We start from the raw sequence: 9,058 nt of genomic DNA, 5'->3' as shown, positions 1-9,058 counted from the left end.
CTTAGGCCAACCTCTATACTCACAAAGCCGGTGTGGTGTAGTGGTTAAGAGCACGTGCACTCTAGAGAACCAAGTTTGATTCCCTGCTCTGCTGCCTGAGCTGTGGAGGCTGATCTGGGAAATTAGATTAGCTTGTGCATTCCAACATAGGCCAGCTGAGTGATCTTGGGCTAGTCACAGTTCTTTGGAGCTCTCTCAGCCCCATCTACCTCACAGGGTGTTTGTTGGAGGGGTGGGGGGAAGGGAAAGGAGATTGTAAGCCCCTTTGAGTCTCCTTACAGAAGAGAAAGGGGGGATATACATCCAATTCCTCCTCCTCCTCCTCCTCCTTCTCCTCCTCCTCCTCCTCCTCCTTTTCTTCTTCTTCTCGGATGCCTCTTGAAAAAGTATGGTACAAAGGCCATTGCTGTGAGCCGCTGTGAGCCCCAAGCAGTTGGTATCCAGGTGTACTGCCTTTAAACATGAAGGTTCCATTTCACCGTCTCATCTAACAGACCTACCTGTGGGTTAGCTAGCCAGATGATGTCTTTAGAAGATCAATCTGGGCTGATTGTGCCGTTCTCATAAGCCCTCGAGCACATATCAGGTTGCTAGAGTACCTAGCTTATAAAAAAATTATTTGGATGATTGAAGAAAAGAAACCATTTTCCAGCCAAGAGCTGTCAAGATCTGTAAGAGGAATGAAATTACTCGCATTTAGGGCCAGACGTACGTGTCCGCATTGCTAAGCAACTCTGCTTTGTGCAAAATAGGATGCAATTACTTCCAGAGAATCCTTCTTTCCTGATCGTTATCTAGGTGGTTGGGGAGCACACAATGCAAAGTGTCCCGGCAAGGCGGCCGTCTTTTCAAAAAACTGAATTCCATCACAAATTTGGGTTGCGAAAAGATCTCCCAGAATTGCCGGCCGAATGATTTTGCAGGGTCATAGTTCATTCTATCCTACAGCTGCCTTTTATATGTCCAGAGAAATACTGTTAGCAAAATTAATAATGATCATCTCTTTGAAAATCAAGAGAAATTTGACAGTGCCGGGGTCCTTTGGGGTGAGGTTCCTTTGTACTTAAAATGAATCCTGGAATATGAAACCCTCCCCCCCCCCCCCGGCATTTCTTTGCTCTGGTTTTAGACCTCACACTAGCTCCGATGTAAAGTCTGTTAGATATAATCGCTACAAGGAACCTCCACCTTTTGAAGCAGTTTACCTGCTCCTGAAAATCCACAACAGCACTCTATTGTGAACCTTTTTTAATTTCATGACTAGCAACAAAGCCCGTCGTGTGACAAAATACAACGGGCTCTAGAAAACAGAGATTCGCCTTGCACGAGCTCACATCCACACAGCCTGACCCCTCCGCTCTTGGGCCCGCGCAGTTCTTTTTAAAAAGCGAGTCGTCGGCAAGATGCCTTGCCTTTTATATAGATAGATATTTCTTTTTCAGAGGTTGGCAGCGCAGAGCACAAGGATAAATGCTTTTCCTCATCGTTTGTCAAAAGCATGTCAAGCTCCATCTTGCTAATAGCGACGAGGCTGGGTAGCACGCTCGCATACAGACGATGGTGCCCTTGAAATGAGAGAAAATTAGATTTCATTATCTGAACAAGGATGACTCCTATGATGATTGGAAGAACAACCTCACCCCCCTCACCCCACTCCCAGAAGGGGAGGAAAAGAGAGACATCAGTTCTCAATTGCTGCTTGCGGATTGATTCTGCTGCTTAGAACTTTCACTTTCCCACAAAAACCAATTGCCCCCTACCATGCGAGGCCTTTAATGTGGGAGAAAACCGGGGCCATTTGGAAGAGCTGCAGCTCCGCCTGTGATATAAAGGGCTGGCGCTTGTCTTCCGCTCCAGGATTTTTTCCCCCTTTTGATTGCAACTTGTTAGCTTCAGGACTCGCTTGGCCAGAACGGCTTGCTGTTATTTCAAAGACGAAACTCACATTCGGTGCGCAGACCGGAGCTGTGGGATCAAATCCCCACTCAGAGGAAAAAGAAGAAGAGTTTGGATTTATATCCTCCCTTTCTCTCCTGTAAGGAGACTCAAAGGGGCTTACAATCTCCTTTCCCTTCTCCACCCCGCCACAACAAACACCCTGTAAGGTGAGTGGGGCTGAGAGGGCTCCGAAGAACTGTGACTAACCCAAGGTCACCCAGCTGACATGTGATGGAGTGCACAAGCTAATCTGGTTCACCAGATAAGCCTCCACAGCTTGAGTGGCAGAACGGGGACTCAAACCCGGTTCCCCCAGATTAGAGTGCACCTGCTCTTAACCACTACACCCTGTTGGCTCAGTGATGAAGCTATTGTTGCCAGCCTCCAGGTGGGGGCTGGAGATCTTCCAGAATTAGAGATGATCTCTAGACAACAAAGATCAACTCCCCTGGACTGTATGGCATTATACCCCAGAGAAGTCCCCCCCACCCCAGATTGTATCCTACTCAGGCTCTGCCCTCAAACTTCCAGAAACTTTGCTCTGTTACTACAGAGAGTTGTTGTGTGGTTGAAATTGGGGAGGGAGGGTATGTGTGCAGCTATGAGCTTTGTGGAGAAGGGCCATGCTGAAAATGTTATTTTATTCTGGGCGTTAAAAGGATGAAAACTGTAATGCTGTGGACACGGTTTCTTTTCTTTCGAGGGCAGCCCTGCATCAACACGTACAAATTGACTGGCTTCGTAAGCCTAGCGGGTTTATTTCCCGTCAAATAGGGTCGCCTGAACTCGATTAGTCTGAACAAGTTGTGTTTCTGCGTAGCCCGCTCATTTCCCTGCTCAGCTGGCTGGTGTTGCCAGAGGTTTTCACACTCACCCTCCCGCTCCGCCGCCCCATGTGAAATGAAGGATGCTCTTCTAAATTAGAAAATCTACTTCGAGCAACTCTATTTGCTTGGGGTTTTTTCACACTGAAGGTGTGAGGGGGAAATCCACATTTCTCTTGTTTTGCTCCAGGCCGCAGAAGCAGTGAGTAACTGCCGAGAAAGCATTAAACGAAATCCGTGCCCGTGGAAATGGAAAACTAGGTCTGCAGAGGAGGAGGTAGAGCAGGTACACGGCACGAAATCCAGGAAGGAGCAGAATGGGAACAGGTAGGGCCAGAACTTGGCAGGGTTTGGCAACACAGCAGGTCAAAAGTTGGCCGATCAAGAACCATGCAGCAAAATTGGATCTTTAGAGTTACTGCTAATAAAAAAAAATCACACTTTTCTCTATTGGAGCTTATTTTAATGATACCTAACCCTCAAAACCATTATACATCAGTTTGTTTGTTTTCTTTGTCCAAATAATCTGTCAAAAAGAAGAAGAGTTTGGATTTATATCCCCCCTTTCTCTCCTGTAAGGAGACTCAAAGGGACTTTCAATCTCCTTTCCTTTCCCCACCCCCACAACAAACACCCTGTGAGGTGGGTGGGGCTGAGAGAGCTCCGAAGAACTGTGACTAGCCCAAGGTCACCCAGCTGGCATGTGTTGGAGTGCACAAGCTAATCTCGTTCACCAGATAAGCCTCCACAGCTCAAGTGGCAGAGCGGGGAATCAAACCTGGTTCTCCAGATTAGAGTGCACCTGTTCTTAATCATTACACCACGCTGGCTCTCAAGGGTTTCCAATTGTCCACAATGGAATTAAATTCTTTTCTGTAAAGAGTGAAGTGAGTTTGGATATCTCTGCCAACTCTAATCCCTTCACCCACCAATCTTCAATTGTAGTTACAGCTGAAGTTTTCAATCTTATAATTTTTTTTTCAACCCTGGTGCCCTGCCTGGGTAAAAAGGCAGCATAAAAATGTAATTAAATAATTAAAAATGCAAAATTTGGAGTCTGAGATGGGGGGACCAGTGACTATAAATAGCCCCCTCCCAAGAAAAGTCCTGGTTCATGACTCTGGCTGTTTGGAACATAGATGACTCCCATTGCTGATATTCAACTTTAGTTGGGAAGTCTGTATGGAAGAGATGGGAAAATCAAACTTATCTTCCTGAGAGGAAGATCTCTTCAACAGTCAGTCTATTTTTTCAACAGACGGGGGGTTTAGCAGTGAAGTCCCACCAGGATCCTGTTATTGAGTTAGTTCCCATCAATATCACACGGAGGTTATATTGACACGAAAGCCACGTGGGCAAAAACTCTAGATGAACTGTCCACACTCGGCAACACGTTCGCACCAAGGGAAACCATGTCACATGGAGAACTGGGCAAGGTGCGGCGGATGTCTCGGGAGCTGAGCACCAGATGCTTCGGTGTCGGAACTGTGGGCAAGAGATCGGAAGGTTTTGGAGAGCCAACCATGAAAGCTTGGCAGAGGCTCATAGCTGGAAGGAAAGGCGATTTTTTCTAAATTAGATTACAGCACAGAAGTACAGAGAGGCTTTTGCTGTGCTTCAGCTTTGCCCTACATCAGCAAGAGCTGGATCTAGATAATACATTTTGACAGTTCAAAAAGTGCTCTCCGCTTGGCAGTGCCTAATTATGGCATTTCAGGGATTGCTGGAAGCCCATCTGAAAACTGGAAATGGCCCAACGGCAGCACTTTGCTGCGTCTGCTCCCAAGAGTGTCCTTAGGCATGTTTGGAGTGTTTTTCTATCCCCCTGCTGGGCAGCTCTTTCCACAGGTAGAATCTAAGGCCTCTTCTGCACATGCAGAATAACGCACTTTCAATCCACGTTCAAAGCACTTTGCAGCTGGATTTTACTGTGCAGAATAGCAGGATCCACTTGCAAACAATTGTGAAAGTGGATTGAAAGTGCATTATTCTGCATGTGCGGAAGGGACCTAAGTAGGCATTTTGTGCTGTGCAGACCTCGGTTCCTGGGGTCCCCCCACTAAAATTATTGCTGCAATACCCCATGATAGCATCTTTAGAAGAGTCTGGATTTTTGGCAATTGTGTCCTTTGGAAACTATAACGTTCCCTTCCCCCCCCCCCCCACAAACACCTGTGAGGTGGGTGGGACTGAGAGAGCTCCGAAGAACTGTGACTAGCCCAAGGTCATCCAGCTGGCATGTGTTGGAAGGCACAAGCTAATCTGGTTCCCCAATTAATCCTCCACAGCTCAAGTGGCAGAGCGGGGGATCAAACCCAGTTCTCCAGATTAGAGTGCACCTGCTTTTACCCACTACACCACACGATGATAGATAGATAGATAGATAGATAGATAGATAGATAGATAGATAGATAGATAGATAGATAGATAGATAGATAGATAGATAGATAGATAGATAGATAGATAGATAGATGGATGGATGGATGGATGGATGGATGGATGGATGGATGGATGGATGGATGGATGGATGGATGGATGGATGGATGGATAGATAGATAGATAGATAGATAGATAGATAGATAGATAGATAGATAGATAGATAGATAGATAGATAGATAGATAGATAGATAGATGTGTTTGTGTGTTTGTGTGTGTGTGTGTGCCATCAAACCACAGTTGATTTATGGTGACCCCATAGAGTTTTCAAGGCAAGAGATATTCAGAGAGGGTTTGCCATTGCCGGTCTCCACGTGAACTGAGAGAGTTCTGAGAGAACTGTGAGTGGCTCAAGATCACCCAGCTGGCTTCATGTGGACGAGTGGGAAATTGAACCAGGTTGTCCAGATTAGACTCCGCTGCTCTTAACCACCACACCACACTGGTTTTCATAGATATAGATACAGATATATGCATATTCCTATTCTTCCTTATGAATTATTTTTCTATTTCCAGGTGCGGCTTCTAAAAGGAAATAAAAAACGGATGGGAACAGGCAATCAGTATGCTGGCTGAGAAACGGTATGCCAAATGTTTTCCCACATTGCCCGGGGGGGTATCTTGTAATAATATCACTTGGACGAAATACGTTTTTTTCCTTCCTGAAAAGGCAACGCACCCCCACTGCCTGAACTTGGAAACCAGCATTTCCCAACGCTTTCAGCTTCGCCTCTTTCCTAACCACTCTGATTTTGCAACGTGACTTTCTGAATCAGCGACCAAACGCTTTCTAGAGGAAATTCTGGCATCTTGAGGATGTAGCAAGATGAATGGCCTTTATAAAAAGGATGTGACTCTTTGGGTCAAGAGCCCCGGCGGACTTTTTAATTTCATTCACCCTTGACAGTTGCAGTTCATGCTTTCTTCAAGGAGTTCAGGGTGGAAGATTACGACAGTATTATGTAGCACGGTTCTGCTACATACCCACACCTCAAGATGGCACTATGGTACTTGATCAGAGATCACAAGATTGCTGGCCTGTCTTGTCGAAGGCTTTTGTGACTGAAATCAACTGGCTGCTGTGAGTTTTCTGGGCTGTGTGACTGTGGTCTGGTGGTTTTGGCTCCTAATGTTTGCCTCTGAAGAGGCCAGCCGTAGATGCAGGTGAAACACAAAAACTACCAGACCACGGCCACACAGAAAACCCACAACAGCCAGTTGCTGGCATGTCTTCCTGAGGAGAATACGGAGGAATCCTTCTGGGCTACACCCACACAAGAAAGGAGCAGCAGTGCCGTAGGAGGTTAAGAGCTCGTGTATCTAATCTGGAGGAACCGGGTTTGATTCCCTGCTCTGCCGCCTGAGCTGTGGAGGCTTACCTGGGGAATTCAGATTAGCCTGTACACTCCCACACACGCCAGCTGGGTGACCTTGGGCTAGTCACAGCTTCTTGGAGCTCTCTCAGCCCTACCTACCTCACAGGGTGTTTGTTGTGAGGGGGCAAGGGCAAGGAGATTGTAAACCCCTTTGAGTCTCCTGCTGGAGAGAAAGGGGGGATATAAATCCAAACTCTTCTTCTTCTTCTCCCCATGAAGCCTGCTGAGTGACCTTGGGCTAGTTGCAGTTTTATTTATTTATTTATTTTTATTTATTTTTTAAACTTTTATACCGCCCCATCCCCGGAGGGCTCTGGGCGGTTTCACAGAACTCTCTCAGCCCCACCTACCTCTCAAGGTGTCTGTTGTGGGGAGAGCAAGGAATGGAGTTTGTTAGCCGCTTTGAGACCCCTAACAGTTGAGAAAAGCAGGGTATAAATCCAAACTCCTCCTCCTCCTCCTCCTCCTCCTCCTCCTCTTCTTCTTCTTCTTCTTCTTCTTCTTCTTCTTCTTCTTCTTCTTCTTCTTCTTCTTCTTCTTCTTCTTCAGCTGTTTTTTACGTTCTGCTTCTAACCTGAGAATCATTTTATGGCTTTGGTTTCAGGCGTCTGAATGCTATTTTACACAGTTTTTATGCCTCTGGCTTGACTGTAGGGCTTTAGGGCTCGTTTCATATTGATTCGATTTTCTTATATCCTTTTTTTTTTAACTTGGCAAGCTACCTACCTCTAGCGTGTCTTTGGAGAACCGGCACATAAACCTCCTAAATAACTGAATAACGATTCTTGTTCAGAGACGTTTGTAGCGCTTAAGGAAGCCATGTGGATTCCAGCAGAGATCCGGAGACTTCAGGTAGATGAATCTTTGCATGTGTGGGAATGGATTCTCATGGTTGGGGACGGGGGGGGGGGGGGGGGGGTTACTATCTCTGACTTCAGAAAATCCTGGAGATTTGGGAGCAGTACCTTTGGGCAGCAGAATTTGGGGAAGGTTGTCTGCGGGATCGCAATGTCAAGTGACCTTCTGAAGGTGCCATTTCCTCCTGCGGAACTGCTGTATGTACTCTCGAGGTCAGTTTTAATTTTGGGACAATTTCAGGCCCCACTAGAGGATGCCAACCAGTGGTGGGATTCTAATAATTTAACAACCGGTTTGCACACACACACCCGCATTGTGCCACCTGTGGCCCCCCAGGCCCTCCCCAAGCTGTGCCCCCCTGCCCACTTACCTGCTGTGGAGGAACTTCTTGTGGGGGTGAAGGGGGGGCAACAGGGTCTTGCTGCTGCTCTTAAAGCCCCCTTGCTCCCCAGGGAATGGGGGTGACAGGGCTTTTAGCACCTCGGAGCAGCTGGGCAGCAAGGCGCCTAGCTGCTCTGGGGCTGTTAAAACTGCTTTTAACAACCAGTTTGCCAAACTCAACAAGAAATTAGGCACTGGTTCTACCAAACCGGTGCGAACCGGCTGAATCCCACCATTGATGCCAACCCACCAATGAGGGGGAAAGCCAAGCATCACTTCCCAATTTTCTCCAGTTTGGATCACCTCCCGAAATCCCCGGTGCTGTTTTCTACTCCAGACTACGTATTGTCTCTTGCCTTCTGCACTATGTAATTCCCAGCCATCCGTCTCTCCAGATGTTGCAAACATGATCATGTTAAATGGCCCAAAATTCTCTCAGTCTTGAACAGCTGAAGGCCGGCTTGACCTTGTTCTGAACCTTGCAAGAAATCCAGGTTTAACACACACAAAAAAGGCTTCTCTAGTTCCAGACACTAGATTCAGCTGTAAAAAGCTGGCCTACGAAACAAAAGAAAATACTTCCTTCAGTCTGTGACCATCAGAGGCCCCTTCCGCCCATGCAGAATAACACACATTCAATCCACTTTCACAATTGTTTGAAAGTGGATTTTGCTATCCCGCACAGTAAAATCCAGCTTCAAAGTGGATTGAAAGGGCATTATTCTGCATGTGCGGAAGGGGCCAGAGAGAGTCATTCTGTCTCTGAACCCAGAGGCCCCATTCAGCCATCACGGCTAAGAGCCAACAACACCACTAATTCAGCCCCCTTTAAAATCCATCAGTGCCACAGTGGCCTTAACCAAACCTTGTGGTGGTGAGTTCCACAAGTCAACTGCACGTTAAGTGAAATAACACTTCCTTCTCTCTGGCCCCTTCCGCACACGCAAAATAATGCGTTTTCAAACCACTTTCACAACTGTTTGCAAGTGGATTTTGCTATTCCACACAGCTTCAAAGAGCACTGAAAGCCGTTTGAAAGTGCATTATTTTGCATGTGCGGAATGAGCCTCTGTCTGGAACCTTAGGCTGCAATGGATCAATTCTGCCACCTGTCTGCAGATATTGAAGAATTTGATTTTTATTTTATTTTTTTTAGTCACAGCAATGTAAAAAACCATTTTCCTTTCCGTTTCTTTGCATATTTATTTTCGTCAGTGGTTTCTGCTCTTTTAGTTTTGCTTGTAG

Source organism: Sphaerodactylus townsendi, linkage group LG16 (genome assembly GCF_021028975.2).
Source record: "Sphaerodactylus townsendi isolate TG3544 linkage group LG16, MPM_Stown_v2.3, whole genome shotgun sequence".
Taxonomy (NCBI): Eukaryota; Metazoa; Chordata; class Lepidosauria; order Squamata; family Sphaerodactylidae; genus Sphaerodactylus; species Sphaerodactylus townsendi.
This window is presented reverse-complemented; position numbering follows the sequence as displayed.